Source organism: Bos grunniens, chromosome 6 (assembly GCF_055505025.1).
Source record: "Bos grunniens cultivar Pamir isolate PY7600 chromosome 6, Bosgru_T2T1.0, whole genome shotgun sequence".
NCBI classification, from domain to species: Eukaryota; Metazoa; Chordata; class Mammalia; order Artiodactyla; family Bovidae; genus Bos; species Bos grunniens.
Genome location: NC_141170.1, coordinates 4609329 through 4628562, shown reverse-complemented (window position 1 = coordinate 4628562; position 19234 = coordinate 4609329). Strand labels below are relative to the sequence as shown.

General features: G+C 48.1%; 1 long non-coding RNA gene across 1 annotated transcript; it reads left to right on the top strand.

Annotated features, from left to right (window-relative positions):
* Positions 1 to 13436: 13436 nt before the first annotated feature.
* LOC147370223 (uncharacterized) lies at positions 13437 to 14253 on the top strand. The gene is made up of 2 exons (XR_015165127.1): positions 13437 to 13609; positions 13940 to 14253. It is a non-coding gene; the product is annotated as an uncharacterized LOC147370223 (long non-coding RNA).
* The last annotated feature ends 4981 nt before the right edge of the window (positions 14254 to 19234 follow it).

Here is a 19234-nt window from a genome sequence, read left to right as displayed (position 1 = left end):
ACAAATGCTCCACAGGCTAAACTTCAAGCCCCACTTCCAACAGCCCCCTCCTGCACTAGTTCTCTATTGCTACTGTAACAAATTACAAATTTAGCACCTCAAAACAACACAATTTATTTTAACAGTTCTGAAAACCCTAAGTCCAAGTCAATTTAGCAGTTTTCTCTGCTTTGGTTCTGACAAGGTCAAAGGCAAGGTGTTAGGGGCTTCACTGGTGGCTCAGTGATAAAAGAATCCACCTACCGATGTAGGAGACACAGGTTTGATCCCTGATCTGGGAAGATTCCATGAGTCGAGGAGCAGCTAAGCCGGTGCACCAAAGCTATTGAGCCTGTGCTCTAGAGCCCAAGATCTGAACTACTGAAGCCCGCACAGCCTAGAACCCATGCTCTCCGACAAGAAAAGCTGCCACAGTAAGAAGCCTGTGCATGGCAAATACAGAAAAGCCCATGTAGCAATGAAGATCCTCCACAGCCAAAAATAAGTTTACAAAAATATAAAAAGCAAGGTGTTAGCTGACAGGCCTCTTATCAGGAGACTCGGGGATGTAGGCTCATTCAGGTTCATTCAGGTTGTTGGCAGAATCCCATTAGTCCTGGAATGTAGGACTGAGGTCCCCACAGTCTTGCTGGCTGTTGGTAGGGGCCACCCTCAGTTCCTAGATGACTCTCTCTTATCCTTTTTAGGCTCCCAGATTTTCAATAATGGGCATTTTTAGATCATTTGTAGGCAGTTACTGTTTCACTCTGACTCTTTCACAAATATGCTTCCTCTTACAAGAGATTCACGGAAAGAATTCTGACACTTACTGTAGACTATTCGTTTCTGATAAGCTTTCGGGTCTTACCATTGAACTGGGCATAGTGATAGTTTACCATCTGGAGATGATTAATCACTCCTGTAAGATTCCTCCTGATGAGGATCCATGTCTGTTTTGAAGACTGCCTATGACTCACTTCCTAAAATGACTCCTTGTTTTTGTTTTTACAATTCAGTTTTAATTTTTTAACACCAAAAACATTTGTATTGGGGTATGGCAGATTAAAAATGTTGAGGTAGTTTCAGGTGAACAGCAAAGGGACTCAGCCATACATATATATGCATCCATTCTCCCCCAAGACCCCCCTGCCATCCAGGCTGCCATATAACACTGAGCAGAGTTCCATGTGCTATACAACAGGCCCTTGTTGATTGTCCATTCTAAATGTTTCAGTGTGTACCTGACCCTCCCTAAATCCCTAACCATCCCTTCCCCCTGGCAACCATAAGTTCACTTTCTAAGTCTTGAGTCTCTGTTTTATAAGCAAGTTCATCTGTATCATTTCTTTTTAGATTCCACGTATAAGGGGTGTTCATATGATATCTCGCTTTCTCCGTCTGACTTACTTCACTCAGTATGACACTCTCTAGGCCCATCCATGTTGCTGCAAATGGCTTTATTTCATTATTTTTAATGACCAAGTAATATTCCTAAAATGGCTGCTTGTCGTTCAAACGTCGCCATAAGCTCTCTAAGGGCACACCTCTCACACAGCGCTGCTCTCTCTCCTCTGTGAGACATGACTCTCTGGGACTGAGCCTTCCCAGCACCAAAGGGAGAGGATACCAATGCCAAATACCCAAAAGATCGCTCACCAATGCTTTCTAAAGAAAGATCTTGATCAAAGGGGAGAAATGTGAAAGGAAAAGTCAAAATGGAGTCATTATTGCTCAGAGAGCTCTAAAATGAAGCTGGAGGCCATTAAGGAAGTGTGACTTAATGCACAATTTGTAAGGATGGAACCCAACATTTGACCTGATGAAGTATTCCAGAACACCTGTCAGAAACTCAAGATACTTATCAGAACCTTATCATAAAGTATCTCGTGACAGTCCATCTACTTATCCGACCCTTAACCTGAAACAGCTTGTGATTCCTTAAGGATAAATATTTTCACGTCAGAGCTGATCAAGTCTTGCCAGGCAATTTTTAACAACAAGCATAAAGCTTTTTGTCCTTATAAGCCCCTGACTCTTTCTCTTCCTCAGAACACACTTTTGAGGTTACCCTGAACCTGTGTGTCCCAAATTGCAATTCTTAAGATCCCAAATGAAGTCTTTTCTTATTTGCAGCCTCTTGTACTGTTTATTTCGGTTGACACCCTACCTGTGGCTGCTTGCATCTCAGACCCAGTCATGGCACCTTAAATCATTCTCATGCTTTAAATTTGTCCAAAGTCTCTCAGACGACAAGTTGTGAGGCTAACTAGAACCAGCATCAGCACATCTGATTATCTCATGCTTGCAATATCTCTGATTCTTCCTGCTTTCCTTTTCTACCTCACTTCTTTAAATCCAGCCCCAAAACATTCTTTGCTTTAAAGGGCAGAGATTGAGTCCACTCAGATGATCCAGGCCAGTCTCTTTATTTTATGATCTGTAACTTTAATTACATCCACAATGTCCTTTTTGCCATGTAATATATTGATAATTACCAAATATATTATGTAATTCATAATATACTCTCAGGTTCCAGGGATCAGGAATATGGACATCTTTGGGGGCCACTCTGCCTCCTACACTTCCCTAGAGGTCTTGGTTCCCAACACCACTAGGTATGGGAGGAGACATTGAGGCCCAGAGACCTATCTTCCAGCCATTACCTAATTTGCCCAGATACTCCCAGCCAGCAAGTAGTGGGGTTAGGAACCAAACCTCAGATCTGTCTAAAGCCAACACTTTGCCCTCAACCACCACATTATGCAGTCTAACAATAATGCCACTTATCTGCCTCATACTGTAGCAAGTTTATGATGCACTTTTGCACCCATTTTCTCACTTAATCCTGTCAATAGCCCTGATGGGCATTCTGAAGTGGGAATACCAGCTCCACTTGGTTGTCAACTGAAAGAAAAGTCCTCAGTGTAACAGTTGTGAGTTCAGTTTTATTCAGGCCCTTACTGAGGACTATAGTCCAGAAACCAGCCCCTCAGATGGCTGAAGAACTGGTCCAGGTGGGCAACAGAGGAGGTAAGGCTATATATGAATTTTTTGCTAGGGGGGGAGGAGGGAATCATGTTTCAAATATCACAAGATACTGCTAATCACAAAGAAGAGACATATCAAGTTAATGAAAAGTTTCCTTAGATATGTAACTTAACAATCTGGGAGTTGGGACTTCCCCAGTGGTACAGTGGTTAAGAATTTGCCTGCCAGTTCAGGGGACATGGGTTCACTCCCTGGTCCAGGAAGATGCCACATATCTCAGAGAAAGTAAGCAAGTACACCACAACTACTGAGCCCATGTATCTAGAGCCCGAGCTCTGCAACAAGAGACGCCCCTACAGTGAGTAGCCCCTGATACCAGCAACTGGAGAATAGCTCCTGCTCCACACAACTAGAGAAAGCCAGCACGCAGCAAAAAAAAAAAAAAAAAAGACTGAGCACAACCAAAAGTAAAATAAATTAATTTTTTAAAAATCTAGGGGTTGGTATATACAAAGCACAAAATGCCTTCCATTTTTCCATCCTGAATTCCTCTCAGGGCACACCACAGTGAGGTGAGACAGCAACCAAAGACATTGACAGAACTGGAATGACGGGCAATATTCATTTCCTTTACATGATTTACTAGGGCTTCCCAGGTGGCACTAGTGGTAAAGAAAGCACGTGCTAATGCAGGAGACATTAGACACATGGGTTCCATCCCTGGGTCGGTAAGATCCCCTGGAGGACGGCATGTCAACCCACTCCAGTATTCCTGCCTGGAAAATCCCCTGCAGAGTGGAGCCTGGCAGCTACAGTCCATGGCGTCACAAAGAGTCAGACACGACTGAGTGACTAACATTCTCACATGATTTACTGGAAAACTGAGGCCCAAGTCCACAGCATTTGTGCAAACAGGATCCTCCACCCCACACACAATATTTATTGTGTGCCTGGGGGCCATGGGACTAGAACATAAACTTATCCACTTATTCCTTCCCAGTAGTTAGTTAGCGCTCTCCTCACAGACTTTAGTTTGGTAAGGATTCGTTTTAATAAACTCTCCCTGAGGACCCGCTCTATACCAGGTTTGGGCTGAGACACCAGACCAGCCTTTGCTTTGGAGAGTTTACAGAGATGGGAAGGGAAGGCAGCCATGAGCTTCACAGCCCTGGCTGACAGGGCTTGGTGTAACTCAGTTTCTGCTGTGGAAACATCACTTTTGCAACTCAGAGTTAAAACCCACGTCCTCAAGACGCAACCCAAAGGAAAGGGCACGACTAGGAAGCGGAATGTGCGAGCACAGATGCCCATTTGCCTCACTCCAACCCGTACCCGGATAGTGGTGGCTCAACCTTTCCACCTGGGGCGTGGCCGTAAAGGGGTCCCGGGGTGTCGTGAAAGGGGCTGCAAAGCCACACCCGGTCCATGGCGGGGGCCATTTTGGGTGTGGCTATCGCTGCTTTGAGGCGAAAGGCAAAGCTTTATCAAAAAGCGAACAAAACTCAAGAACCTGTTGCTCGTCACAGTGGCGCTTCGCCGAGCTCAGCACCGCTCCCGCCGCGCCTCTCGGGCACGGCGACGGAACCCCGGGCCGTGGGGCCGTGGCGGGGCGAGCACCGGAAGACGCCGGGGAGAGGGTGGGGAGACCCGCGCTCCCCGCCGCCCACCGGGAAGTCGGCGCCCGCGAGCGCGCGCATCTGAGGGCGGGAGGGCGACGGGTTGCCGGAGCGGGAGAGCGAGATGGGGGCCTCAGAGGCGCGCACCGGCCCGCCCTGTTGTGCCTTAGCGGAGGAGAAAGTGATGAGGCTGTGGGAGGAGAGGGCGGAGGAGGCAGTGGAGACCCCGCTGACTGGGCGGAGGGCTGTGGAGCCACACCAGAGGATGCGTGGGCGCGGGCGTGACTGAGGCCCTGGGGGCGGGGGGATCATGGGGGGCTAGTTTGCCCTGCCTGGATTTGATCACACAGGGCGGTGGGCGAGCGAGGGTGAGACCTTGCTGAGCGGTTGTCTTACATGTCGGTTTCCATTTTTCAGCCTTGGCCTTGTGGACTTAAAAAATATTTACAACCCATAAGTTGAGAGTTGTGTTTTAGTCAGTGGAAAATTTTAGAATTTCAAGCCCAGAAAACAGTAACTCAAGTGACCCTGAGAGAACTCTTCCAAGGAGGCAAGGGAGGGGAGCCAGGTTACATGGAGGTTTTGCAACGAAGGGCAGGTCGTCTGACCGTCAGAAGATTATTGTAAACTAAAGAAAAACCAGATACCCCAAGTTAAGGAATGTAGTGCTTTTCTGTATTGGGGAAGATACAAGAGTCTGGGCTCACTGAACTCATATGTGTGTTACACACCTCACCTGTCTGGGGCCAGTGTGCTGTGTTCACATCCTGAGTTTCCTCAGGGCTCTCTGGGGAGCGGTTGCAGTCCAATGGCTGCTACATGGCAGGTCTTCTTTCCTCCCTGAGTTCTCCCAGGCTGACCCGCTAGCTGACTATTCGCAGTGGCTGCAATCTCTGATGACTCTGACAACCTTTGTTTACTGATAATCCACTGCAGGAACCATCCCATTTCTCAGCAGTTAAAATAATTTCATGTGTTGTGAAACGTAAAGACCACTTCTAGTAAAATATTTGCAGAATGTGGACTGGCTCAGGCTTCCCCAGTGGCTCAGCAGTAAAAAAAATCTGCCTGCAATACAGGAGACACAAGTTCAATCCCTGGGTTGGGAAGATCCCCTGGAGGAGGTAATGACTACCCACTCCAATGCTCTTGCCTGGAGAATCCCATGGACAGAGGAGCTTGGTGGGCTACAGTCCATAGGGTCACAAAGAGTCGGATATGACTGAAGTGACTGAGCACGGACTGGCTCAGAAACTGGAGTGAAGAACCCTGGTCGTAGGGCCAAAAAAAAAAAAAACAGAAGGGGGAGTGTTAGAGACTGGCTGCATGAGCCTACAGCTTCTCATATGTCCTCAGAGCAAGTGGTAGCATTCCCATGAGTGGTCGGGGTTGCCTATCTGCCTCTGAAAAGAGACTCTAGAATTTATGTTGTATTGATGAACTTGCCCCAGTCTAGGTTACCACTGGTCGACCCTGTTCAGCTGGTAGGGACTGACTTCTTGGAGAGGCTGAACCAAGAGTCTTTTCACTTTCTCTCTCCACATTTCCGTCTGTGTATTCACCCCTTAAACACTAAATCTCCAGTACTAGTATGGTAGATGGTTTCAGTATTACGTTGTCATATGAGAGATTTGACTAAGTATATTTAGCTTGGGAAAGACCACTTGTAACTGAATGATGTTACATAAAGGAACAGGGCCTAGACTGTAGCTGCTGTGAGGTCCTATTTTTGTTATTGTGATTTTATTGTATTTTTAAAGCTTGAACATATATTCTTGCAACTTCCCTGGTGGTCCATGGTTGAGAATCCACTTTGCAATGGAAGGGACATGAGTTCAATCCCTGGTCAGGGAACTAAGATCCCACAAGCCATGGAGCAGCTAAGTCCATGTACTCCAGAGCCTGCATGAGACAATGAAGATGATACGGCCAAATAAATAAAGTACTTTTAATTAAAAATTAAAAATTTTTGAAAAGAAAGTATATTCTTACATTATATTATTAAGCATTAAAGTTGCTTCCCAGAATCTGGGACCCAAGAAAGAGACTGGAGGCCAGAGTTCTATAAGAAAAAAGGCATTACTTGGCTGCAGATGTGGAAGCAAGAACTGAGCCTTCACACCACAACTAGAGAATCCATGCACCTCAACTACTGAGTCCTCACACCACAACTGGAGAACCCATGCACCACAATGAAAGATCCCACATGACAACCAGGATCCCGCATGCCACAACTAAGACCTGATGCAGCCAATAAATAAATACCAAAAAATACTTAAAAAAAAAAAAAAGTGAATCACACAGAAGACTCTGTTAGACAAGACTCTATTAGCACGTACTGTTTTTTTCCTAATAAACACTTGACTTGTTTCACTACTTCCCATCTCGTGGGAATTCATTTCCACACAGTTGACAGATCAGGGCCTCATCGCTGGCCACGGTCACTGGTGGTCTAGTGGCCAGGATTCAGCTCTCACTGCTGCAGACTGAGTTCAGTCTCTGGCCAGGAAATCAAAATTCTGCTTCAAGCTGCAGCAGGCCAAAGTCACCCGAGATCAGGCCCAGTGCCCAAATGCCTAGGTCAGCCAGGTAGGCAATGCTAGTGGGCACTGGGTGACTGAAAGCCAAGAGCTCCCAGGGGAAGGCTGAAGGGGCATGGCCCTGGCTGAGGGTAAAGTTCTTTTGTTTCTTCCACTCCTCCTGACTACATAACACCAATGTTAGACGATTATGGCAGAGCATGAACTGGGGTGGGTGGGGTTGGGGGGCATTTGTGCTGAGGCAGGAGCACTTTTCTTTCCTAGATCAGCCTGCTCAAAAGGTTCAGCTCCTCTCTCAACTTCCTCTCTGCTTCTTCACTGCTATTACCCTAGACCCTGCACAGTCTCACTGCTGCAAAGAAGACCTTGGGTGCCCAGGCCTGGAGGGTGGAAAGGAAAATACCCTTGACCTGGTCAGGGACAGAAGGTTCCTTCTGCATGATGTAATTCATAATTTCCTTTTGGGAAGGAACTCACTGTCCAGATAAAAGCGGTTTTTGCTAAATTTTTAATAGGGTTCAGATTTGGTCTCGGAAAGTAGTTATCCACCCACAGAGAGACGGTTGGCTGACAGAGATCAGGAACTTAGTGATCTTTAACTGGGCCTTCTTTTCTATTTGTGTTCACACTAACAATGGTGATCTAACCACTTCCATTTCCAATCCCTGGAAAGATCTCCAGCAAGATAGGTCTTCTTATGGGACCCCTTTGGCTTTCATAAGTTTGAGAACAAAACTTCAAACTTTGGGAAGAACACATATTCATAACCAAATTCATGGGAAAAGCTTTTTTTCTTAGCAAAGAGGTGAAAACGGAGGTTGTGACTGTGCTGCTGTGGATCAGCCCTGTGCAGGCACTGCCCTGTCCCTGGCTGCCACAGGCTTTCCTGTTTCCTTGAAGGTGGCCCCAGACCCACCCCTTTCTGTCCCACGTCTGACCCAGCAGGTCTGAGAGCTGTCCTCTGGGTCTGACAGACTCTTTTCTTGAACAAACTTTAGTCAACATCCTCTGTTGTTGTTTATTTGCTAATTCACATCTGACTCTTTTGCGACTGTAATACTTTGGCCACCTGACACGAAGCACCGACTCTTTGGAAAAGACACTGATGCTGGTAAAGGTTAAGGACAGGAGAAGGGGGCAACAGAAGATGAGATGATTGTATGGCATCATCGACTCAATGGAATTGAGTTTGAGTAGACTCTGGGAGATGGTGAAGGACAGGAAAGTGCTTCAGTCCATGGGGTCGCAAAGAGTCAGACAAGACTTAGCAACTTAACAATAACAATGGACTGCAGCCCACCAGGCTCCTCTGTCCATGGAATTTTCCAGGAAAGAATACTGGAGTGGGTTGCTATTTCCTTCTCCAATGGATCTTCATGACCCAGGGATCAAACCCGTGTCTCCTGCATTGGCAGGTGGATTCTTTACCACTACACCACTAGGGAAGCCCCAGTGTTCTCTGAGCCCTCTTTAATGCTATGGCCTCAGGTTTCATCCTTCGATCTGCCTAACCCGACTGTACAAATATGAACCAAAAAACTTAGAAAGGCTACAAACAAGAGAAAAACTTATTTGGAGTCTTAAGAATTACAATTCAGGAGACATATTCAGGTATTAATAAAACCAAGAGTGTTCCAGGGGCTTATACAGGCAAGGCCACAGGTGGCTAAAGTTGCTTGGTGAGACTGTTGATGGATTCTGATAGAAGTCATGAAACATTTGTCCTTAAAGGAATCACAAGTTGTTTTCGGATAAGGTCTGATAAGTAGATAGACTGTCAGGAGCTATTTTACGAGTTATTTTAGTGTAAGTTTCAGATAAGTATCTTGAGTTCCTGGCAGGTGTTCTAGATGGCTTCCTTAGGAAAATAGGTGCTCGGAAGGTCAGATTCACCCAGGCTGAGACGCATATGTCAGACTTCCTCAGCGGCCTCCCTGCTCTGTATTAGAGTCTGGGAGCAATACCAACTTTTAAAAAAATATATTCATTTTTTAACTGAAGGATAATTCCTTTACAGAATTTTGTTGTTTTCTGTCAAACCTCAACATGAGTCAGCCATAGATATACAAAAGGGAGGGGATATATGTATACCAACACTGTTTTGATTTTCAGAGTTGAGCCGGTCTCTCTCCCCGATTGCAACAGATCTGAATAGTCTTCCTTCCATTTTAACAAGCATCAGAAGCTTTCCTTCAATGGGCCCTCTGACACGAGAGGTCATCTGTAACCCTTTCTTGGGAGTGCACGCCCATCCTCTGAGGAGGGACCCTGGGGGCCGGCACCCATTCTTGTCGGGCTTGCTGGTGAGTTACACCAGCAGGGGCCACCCCAGTGGCTGCTGACACTTCAGGGGTGAGGAGAACAGCTCCCACCCGATGTCCTGGCCCTCCTCCCACAGTCACGGAGCTTAAAGTGAGTGATGGAGTGTCAGTGGTGGGGCTTGGCTGTGGAGCAAGCACCTTCCTTTTGTGTTGCTGATCAGGTCCCCAGTTAATGCGTTCCTTCCAGAGGTTTGTCCTCCCCAGATCTTATCCTATGAGGTAATCAGTCGTCCAGCATGTGAGTGAGGCTGACCTTTCCCTGCTCCCCAAATGATCACCAGCAGGGCCACACCAAGCCTCCCTTGCAGGAGACCTAGAAAAAGGCAGTTCATCCAAGGGAGAACCCTGGGAAGCACCAGGCCGGTGCTGAGTGGGTCGCCTGAGTTCATCTCCCCATCACCCTGACCTCCAGGTCCCATCCAGGCTCTCCCTTGACATCCAACATTGGGCAGCTGGGGCCCTGCAGGCTTTCCCAGGAACAAATGCCCCCAACACTGGGGAGGGAGGAAGTGTGCAAACCTGACCTAGACACTGTGATCAGAAGCATTCCTGGGAACACTCCTGCACTGTAGGTGGGAATGGAATTTGGTACAGCCACTATGGAGAACAGTATGGAGGTTCCTCAAAAAACTAAAAATAGAGCTACTGTATGACCCTGCAATCCCAATCAGGGGCATATATCCAGAGAAAAACATGGCCTGAATAGATCCATGCACCTCAATGTGCATTGTGGCACTGTTTACAATAGCCAAGACGCAGAAGCAATCTAGATGTCCGTTGACAGACGAATGGATAGAGAAGATGTGGTACATATATACAATGGAATATCATTCAGCCATTAAAAAGAATGAAATAATGCCACTTGCAGCAACATGGACGGACCTGGAGAGTGTCATACTAAGTGAAGTATGTCAGACAGAGAAGGAGAAATATATGACATCCCTTATATGTGGAATCTGAAGAGAAATGATACAAATTAACTTACAAAACAGAAGGAGACTCACAGACTTAGAAAAGGAACTTACGGTTGCTGCAGCGAGGGGATAGTTAGGGACTTAGGGAAGGTCATGTACACACTGCTACGTTTAAAATGGATAACCAGCAAGGACCTATGGTGTAGCACATGGAACTCTGCTCAGTGTTACGTGCCAGCCTGGCTGGGTGGGGCTTTGGGGAGAATGGATACATGTGTGTGTATTGCTGAGTCCCTTCAACGTTCGCCTGAAACTACCACAACATTGTTCATCAACTATACCCCATTACAAAGGGATTTGATGTTAAAAAATAAAATTAAAATTAAAAAAAGAAAAGAAGTATTCCTGACATGCACAGAGCCCCAGAAGAGGCTTGCTTGCCTGACCCCTGCAAGTACTGTGGGTTTAGGGAGCATCACCCAGGGGCCAAGCTGGGGGGCTCCATCCGGGGCAGGACAGGCTTGTTGGGGGAGCATGGAGAGGGTTAAGGAGGATGGTGGGGGCAAGAAAAAGAGGAGGGTCTAGAAGGCAGAAGGGCCAGAAAGGGTCAAGACCCTGCTGCTGTGAGACAGCCGTCTCTGGGAAGGGAGGCCGGCAAGCCCAGGACTGCACCTGCTGCCAGAGGCTGAGGACCGACGGCTTCCGAACAGGGAAGGGCCGCGGCCAGGCTGACCGTCGTAACATGGGGTTGGAGCCCCGGACCTGCTGCCAGAGGCTGAGGACCGACGGCTTCAACAGGGAAGGGCCGAGGCCAGGCTGACCGTCGTAACATGGGGTTGGAGCCCCAGTTACCCGTGACCAGGATTCTTCCTCTGCAGGGGGCCCGTGGGGGAGAGGGGGGTGGGAACCCCAGAACGGGAGGCCTGGGGACACAGGGACCAAAGCCAGGAACCTCTCCAAGGCCCCCTCAGAACCGTCGCTCTCCAGGGCCCCCTGCCCCACCACCTGCCTGCCGCCTTGCTCCTGGTTCCCAGGCTGCCTGGTGCTAGCGGGACTGAAAGGAGCAATGACAGGAGGAGGCCCTGTCCTGGCACTTGTCTGCCCACAGCCCTCCAGCCTGGAGCCTACAAGGGCCCTCTGCCGTGGCCTCTGAACAGAGGGCCGCCTTCCTCCACCTCCCCTCCCGCCACCCCGCCCCTGCCCTTTCCTCACCTCCCTCCTCCTCTCTGCTCCTCCCGCTCTGGGCCCCTTCGTCACCCCTCCCCCTGCCCCACCACACTCCACCTACCCACCCTCTAAGGGGACTAAGCTGAATCTTCCAAATGGAAGCCTGAGACTTTCAGCCTAAAGTGTCACTTCAAAGACTGAGCACTGGGCTTCCCTGGCAGTCCAGTGTAAGAATCCGCCTTGCAATGCAGGGAACAGCAGATCAATCCCAGGTCGGGTGCACGTGCTGCGGGTGACGAAGCCCGAGCGCCACAAGTACTGAGCCCATGTGCTGCAACTGCTGAAGCCCACATGCCCTAGAGCCTGTGCTCTGCAAGAGCCCTGCAGTGAGAAGCCCGCGCACCGCAACTAGAGAAAAGCCTTGGTGCAGCAACAAAGACCCAGCACAGCCAAAAATAAATAAACAAATATACAGCCACGTGGAGGGAAGACATGCCCCCAGTACAGACTCTCCCTCTCCCTTCCGTCTTTTCCCCATGCAAAAGTTGATGCGATTGAACTTCTAATTTATATGCAATTTAATTTCTTTTCGAACTCAGTGTTATCACCTGCATTCTTAAGCTCTGATCCTCACTGAACACCCCGTGTCATACGGGGGAATGCCAGGAACACATTTTGAAAACCTGTGGGTGATTAAGTATTCTCAAACTCAGATAACATCAAAAGCACCAGGGGGACTTCCCTGGCAGTCCTGCGGTTAAGACTCTGAGCTTCCGATGCAAGGGACTTGGGCTTAATCCCTGGAGGGGGAACTAAGCTCCTGCCTGCCACTGGGGGTATGGCTAAAAAAAAAGGATAACCAGGTAACTTGGTTAAAAAAAAAAAAAAGTAAAGGGCTCAGTGAAAAATCAGTCAGTCATGTCGGACTCTTCAAGACCCCACGAACGAACTGTGGTCCACCAGGCTGCTCTGTCCATGGAACTCTCCAGGCAAGAATACTGGAGTGGGCAGCCATCCTCTTCTCCAGGAGATCTTCCTGACCCAGAGATTAAACCCCAGTCTCCTGCGCTGCAGGCAGATTCTTGACTGTCTGACCCACCTGGGAAGCCCTTCAATACGCCTGGCCTGCAACTGGTGCTGAAGCCCAGGACAGCCGGAGGAGCTCCAGGCTCAGCAATGCCCAGAGCCTTGCGTGCAGCCCAATGCCTGGCACAGTCAGAGCTTCATGCACGCTGCTGGCTGCCAAGCTACAGATTTCCAGAGCCTCCCTTCCCAGGTATCCTGCCACGTGGAGACACTGCTCAGTGTACCGTGGAATTTGTGGCTGCAGGACTGGGTCAGCAGCGGCCCCTGCTGCTGCTTTTCAGATCTGCACCGTGGTGGTGTTTGGTCCTCGCTTGCCCACTGATGTCACATGAGCAGGCTATCAGAGGCAGCCCCACCACCTGGCCTCCCAAAGACCCTGGGGCCCACAAGCTGGGTGCCTGAGCAAGGCAGAGAGCAGCTCTTGGCCTTATTTACTTCATCTGTAACCTGGGGTGATGCCTGCTCCTTGCCAGGTAGTTGTGAGTAATAGAGCTAGCTTGGTGCAAGCAGGAGATGGGTGCTCAATAAACACAATGCAGAGAATTTTAATGAAGTGACATCCACAGAGCGAGCGGCACACCAACGACACAGGACTGAGGGGGCGCATTCCCCGGGACTACTCACGTTAAAGCCCGTAGTACAATCCAAAGGCAATCCCCTTCAAAACATGAAAGTTAAGGTAAACATTGCGTCCTGCACTGCAAGACACAATTCAAGTTTGGCCTAAAAACAAGCAAACAAACAAAAATCCCTATAGATTGCTTCCTGTGACGTCACAGACATGAGGGCCGCTCACAGCTTCTCAGAGTCCCAGTGTTCTTTTAGGGTCCTGGCTCCAGGTCCACATGAAGGCAAAGGTGGCACAAACTCTGCCAAGGCCCAGCACTGCCCAGGCACGCTCATCGCTGACGCCAGGCCCGTCTCCTCTGGACCGGAAGGTACAGGGACGCTGTGGACAACCGGCCCAAGGACCCGGACACTCGGATGGAGGCCTCGAGGTGGGCTTTGGCCAGTTCAGAGCGTCGCAGCTGCACTGGCACTTTGAGTAGGGAGAGTTCACCAGGTGCCCTGCAGATCCAGATTCCTGAAGGGTGACCAGGCAGTATCAAGCAGCAGGCCCTGGCTACCGGAAAGCCCTTGTTGGTAATTATTTCCCTGGGCTGAGCCCGATGATGGCTCTCTGATTAATAAAATCCTCATGAAATGGCACTGGTCTCAGAGAAACTGATGGTTTCCTTAAACCTTGGTGTTGGGGGAAGCACACTGACTGAAACCCCCACCCTGGCAAGGCACCATAGTAACCATTTGCATGAATTGTTTTACAACAGGAGCTCCTGGTAAGGAACACGGAACTAATAAACCACCACCAATCAGAAGAGTTCAGGGAAAGGTCAAAAGGAGACACCATGTGTCCAACCACCTCCCAGGATCCTCTCTGGCATCCACCTTGGCTGAACAAGGCGAGCACCACCAGGAAGGACTCTGAGTCAGAACGATTGGCTAAGGACAACCCGGAAACTAAGCCCATCACCATAAAACCCGAGACCTCGAGCCACGCGGCAGAGCTGTTCTCCTGGGTTCCCTTACCCTACTCTCTCCATCCAGGTGCCCCTTCCCAATAAAGTCTCTTGCTTTGTCAGCACATGTGTCTCCTCAGACAATTCATTTCCGAGTGTTAGACCAAAGCCCAGTTTTGGGCCCTGGAAGGGGTCCCCCTTCCTGCAACATCAGCACCACCCCCAACACATACACACAGCACATAATCAGCTGATTTACCCCTTAATGCTCACTGCCTGCCCAGCAGAGAGACAAACAACACAGAATCCACTCACAGGCCATTTCCCGAGTGCCTGCTGTGTGCCAGCCTGATGGCGGAGGGACAGTCCCTGGCTTTTGCTGGCTCATCGGCACAAACTGAGCACCACCCTGTACTGGACCCAAGGGAAGTGCACGGAACCCAAGTGCATCCATCCAGTCAGTCAGTCATGTAGCCACTCATCAAACCCTGGCCCCCGAATCTCTCCAAACACGTTTTTTCAAGTAACATATTCTTGGTACAAATTTTTTTTTTTTTGCCACCAAAACCATAAAACACAATGTGTATGTATGTGCTCAGTCATGTCCGACTCTTTGTGACCCCACAGACTGTAGCCCACCAGGCTCCTCTGTCCACGGACCTCCCCAGGCAAGAATACTGGAGTGGGTTGCCATTTCCTCCTCCAGGGGAGCTTCCACAATAACAAAGAAATGAAGAAATGAATTACAAGTGAGGGTTAGAATCACCAGTGAAAAACTGCCCAGATAGGTGCCTTTACAATTTTATGAATCTGTTTTAGAAAGTAACCCATGATGCAAGTGAGCTTTGGGGTCAATAATTTACCCTGGTTTTGAGAGTCCTTTTTTTTTTCCTTTAAATACCCAGCAGCTGAAGTCTATTCTCAACGTCTGAAGACACATTCACCAGAGCAGAGGTGATCATCACCGAGAGACCCTGCACGTGGTGGTGAACCAGTCACATCTGGCTTCGGCTGCTCCCTCGCTTGGGAAGGGACGGCCCTGTTGTTATTGTCGTTGCTGCGCATTTACTTACCCTGCTCCTGTCAGGTCTTAGTTGCAGCACACAGGATCTCTGGTTGAGGTGTGTGTGGACCCAGTAGTTGCGCTGTGGGCTGAGTTGCCCTGAAGTGTGTGTGATCTTAGTTTCCCAGCAAGGAATCAAACCCACATCCCGCGCAGTGGGTTCATGTAGGTAACGAATGGTGGCTGCTTGTTTTCTTCAGCTCCATGGTGGAGAGATATCTGATTTGGGTTAAATTTTTTTTTAAATCTGTTAGCAACACAAATGTCCATCTACAGATAAATAAATAAGCAAAATATGGTCTGCTCACATGATGGACTGTTACTCCACCTTCAGAAGGAAGGAATCCTAATACATGCAGCAAATTGAATGAAGCCTGAAGACATTATTCTAAGTGAAACAAGCCAGTCATGAAAAAGACAAATTCTGTGTAATTCCACTTACATGAGGTCCCTAGAATCATCAAATCCACAGAGACATAAAGTAGAGTGGTAGGGGCCAGGGGCAAGACTGATGTTGTCGAATGGGTTTAATGCATCCATTTTGCAAGATGAAAAGTTTTGAAGATTGGTTGCATGATGATATGAATACACGTAGCAATACTGAACTGCATGTACTCTTAGAAATGGTTAAGATGGTAAATTTTATTTTTTTATCACAATAAAAAATTATCCTTTGACCCAGTAGTCTCAGGTTAAAAATGGAATTCATTTCTGGGAAATTATCTGAGCACAAACAGATGATAATAACAGCCTAGGATTATAAATAGGAGCCCCCAAATCTGCAATTTGTAATCTTACCAGTGGGGTGGATGCACTGCCCAGGACCCTTTTCCCAACTGGGACTCCATATTGCTGTTACTTGGGACTTTCCAGCACTATTCAAGTCTGAATATAGGAATTGGCCCAATTTGGTGCTGTATATACACTATCACTTCTCTCTGTTGTTTCAAATCTAAAATTAAAGTAAAACTTTTGGCAAAACAACTGAGTTGGAGGAAGTCTAAGGCACTGATCTTCTTCACAGCTTCCTCACCCAGAAACAGCTAATTATAATTGGTACAAGGCAGTTCATGGAGATATTTGATGCCAAATGTTTTAGAGTTGGACAAATCCAGAACTGGTTCTTAGTTCCTCCAATTACTTGCTCAGTAGTCCAATTACTTGGACAAGTTGGTTAATCTGAACACATCTCTCTGGATCTGAATGTCCACCTATTACCCTAAGGTGGGCATGAGGCATACATATTCAAAAGCAGAGACATTACTTTACCAGCGAAGGTCCGTCTAGTCAAGGCTATGGTTTTCCCTATGGTCATGTATGGGTGTGAGAGTTGGACTGTGAAGAAGGCTGAGTGCCAAAGAATTGATGCTTTTGAACTGTGGTGTTGGAGAAGACTCTTGAGAGTCCCTTGGACTGCAAGGAGATCCAACCAGTCCATTCTGAAGGAGATCAGCCCTGGGATTTCTTTGGAAAGAATGATGCTAAAGCTGAAACTCCAGTCTTTGGCCACCTCATTCGAAGAGTTGACTCATTGGAAAAGACTCTGATGCTGGGAGGGATTGGGGGCAGGAGGAGAAGGAGACGACAGAGGATGAGATGGCTGGATGGCATCACTGACTCGATGGACGTGAGTCTGAGTGAACTCCGGGAGTTGGCGATAGACAGGGAGGCCTGGCGTGCTGCGATTCATGGGGTTGCAAAGAGTCGGACACGACTGAGTGACTGAACTGAACTGAACCATAGTATGATCTGCATGGTTCATAACAATCATATCGCATAATTTATCCAAGATTTTACACCTCCTGTCTTGATGTGATTGTTAATAGTGTCCCCTTTCACTCCCCAAACTTTCCTAGTTTGGTAAATTGGACTTTATTAAAATTATGAACTTCTATTTACCAAAAGACACTACTAATAGAAGAAAAAAAAAAGTCACCACTAAGAGAGTGAAAAGTCACATTGCAGAGCAGGAGAAGTATTTTCAATAGATTTGTCATTTCCTGACAAATGTTGTTGTTGTTTAGTCACTAGGTCGTGTCTGACTCTTTGCCACCCCATGGACTGCAGCCTGCCAGACTCCTCTGTCCATGGGATTTCCCAGGTAAGAATATTGGAATGGGTTGCCATTTCATTCTCCAGGGAATCTTCCCAACCCAGGGATCAAGCCCACGTCTCCTGCATTGACAGAAAGATGCTTTACCACTTAGCCACCAGGAAAGCCTTGTATTCAAGCTGTATTGAGAATTTCTACAGATCAATGAGAAAAAGAAAACTCAATATTTAAAAGGTGGAAAGACTTGAACTGGCACTTCACAAAAGGGAATATCCAAATAGCGAATAAGTGTTTTAAAAGGTGGGCTTCCCAGGTAGCCCTAGTAGTAAAGAACACACCTGCCGATGAAGGAGGCATAAAAGACGCAGGTTTGATCCCAGGGTCGGGAAGATCCCCTGGAGGAGGGCATGGCAACCCCCTCAAGTATTCTTGCCTAGAGAATTCCATGGACAGAAGAGCCTGGCAGGCTACAGTCCCTAAAGTAGCAAAGAGCTGGACATGACTGAAGCAACTTAGCACACAGGCATGAATGTAAAAAGGTGCTCAACTTCACGATTCACAGGGAAATGCAAATTAAAACCACAGTGAGATAGCGCAATGCATCCACTAGAATGGATAAATGTAAAATGTTGACAATTCCAAGTCGTGGCAGTGGACGTGGGTTGGATAAGAACTTCCAGACACAGAGTATTACAGAAAGGAGTGATTTTATTAAGAACAAAGAGCAGAGATACTGTGGGCACTACAAGCATTGTGGGCGAATACCTCCTGACAGGCCAGGAAGAGTCAGTGCTTTTTGTGGATCAGGCAATGGCACCCCACTCCAGTACTCTTGCCTGGAAAATCCCATGGACGGAGGAGCCTGGTGGGCTGCAGTCCATGGGGTCGCTAAGAGTCGGGCACGACTGAGCGACTTCACTTTCACTTTTCACTTTCATGCATTGGAGAAGGAATTGGCAACCCACTCCAGTGTTCTTGCCTGGAGAATCCCAGGGACGGGGGAGCCTGGTGGGCTGCCGTCTATGGGGTCGCACAGAGTCGGACACGACTGAAGCAACTTAGCAGCAGCAGCAGCAGCAGACAACTTTTAGCCTCAAGACAAAAAAAAAAAAAAAGTGCTGGAAAGTTGGCATTAGGTGATTGGTTAGGGCACTCTGGGGTAAGTACCAGGGTGGGCATTTTTGCCTAATTTGGGGTCAGGAAGTCTGTTGGTGATGATCACGGGCGGGAGGCGGGGGAGGATGCTTTTGGCAATGGTTACAGTACATTTTGGAGGTTCTGGGCCTCGAATCTGTGGTCTTGGTGAGGATTCCACACTGGGGAAGATGTGGAGCATCTGAGACACTCACACTTTGCCACACAGCATGTGGGATATAGTTCCCACCGGGGACTGAACCCATGCCCTCTGCCTGGAAGCACGGAGTTTTAACCAGTGGACCCCCAGGCAAGTCCCCAGGAATGCTCATACAGTCTTGATGGGTGCCTGAGTCTGCTCAGACTACAAAACACCACAGCCTAAATCACAGGCTTTCCCCCTTCACAGTTCTGGAGCTAGAAGTCCATGATCAAAGTGCCAGCATATTCAGTGTCTGGTGAGTTCTCACTTCCTGGCTTGCAGACGGCCACACTCTTGCTGCAGGCCTCACATGACCTTTTTGTGCATGTATAGGCGGGGATGGTTTGGGAAGAGAGAGGGCAGTGAGCTCAGGTGTCTCTTTCCTTACAAGGAAACTAATCCTATCAGATCAGCATTCCATTTTTATGACCTCATTTAACCTTAATCACTTCCTTACTCCAAATACAGCCCAATCGAGTGTTAGGGCTTCAGCGAGTGTTAGGGCTTCAGCATATGATTTGGGGGAAATGCATACATTCAGTCCAGTCCATAAATATGAATGTAAATTGCTACAACTTTGGAAAATTATTTGGCAGTGACTACAGATCGGCTAAAGAAGCCTCCTGCCAATGCTGGAGCTGAGGGTCCGACCCC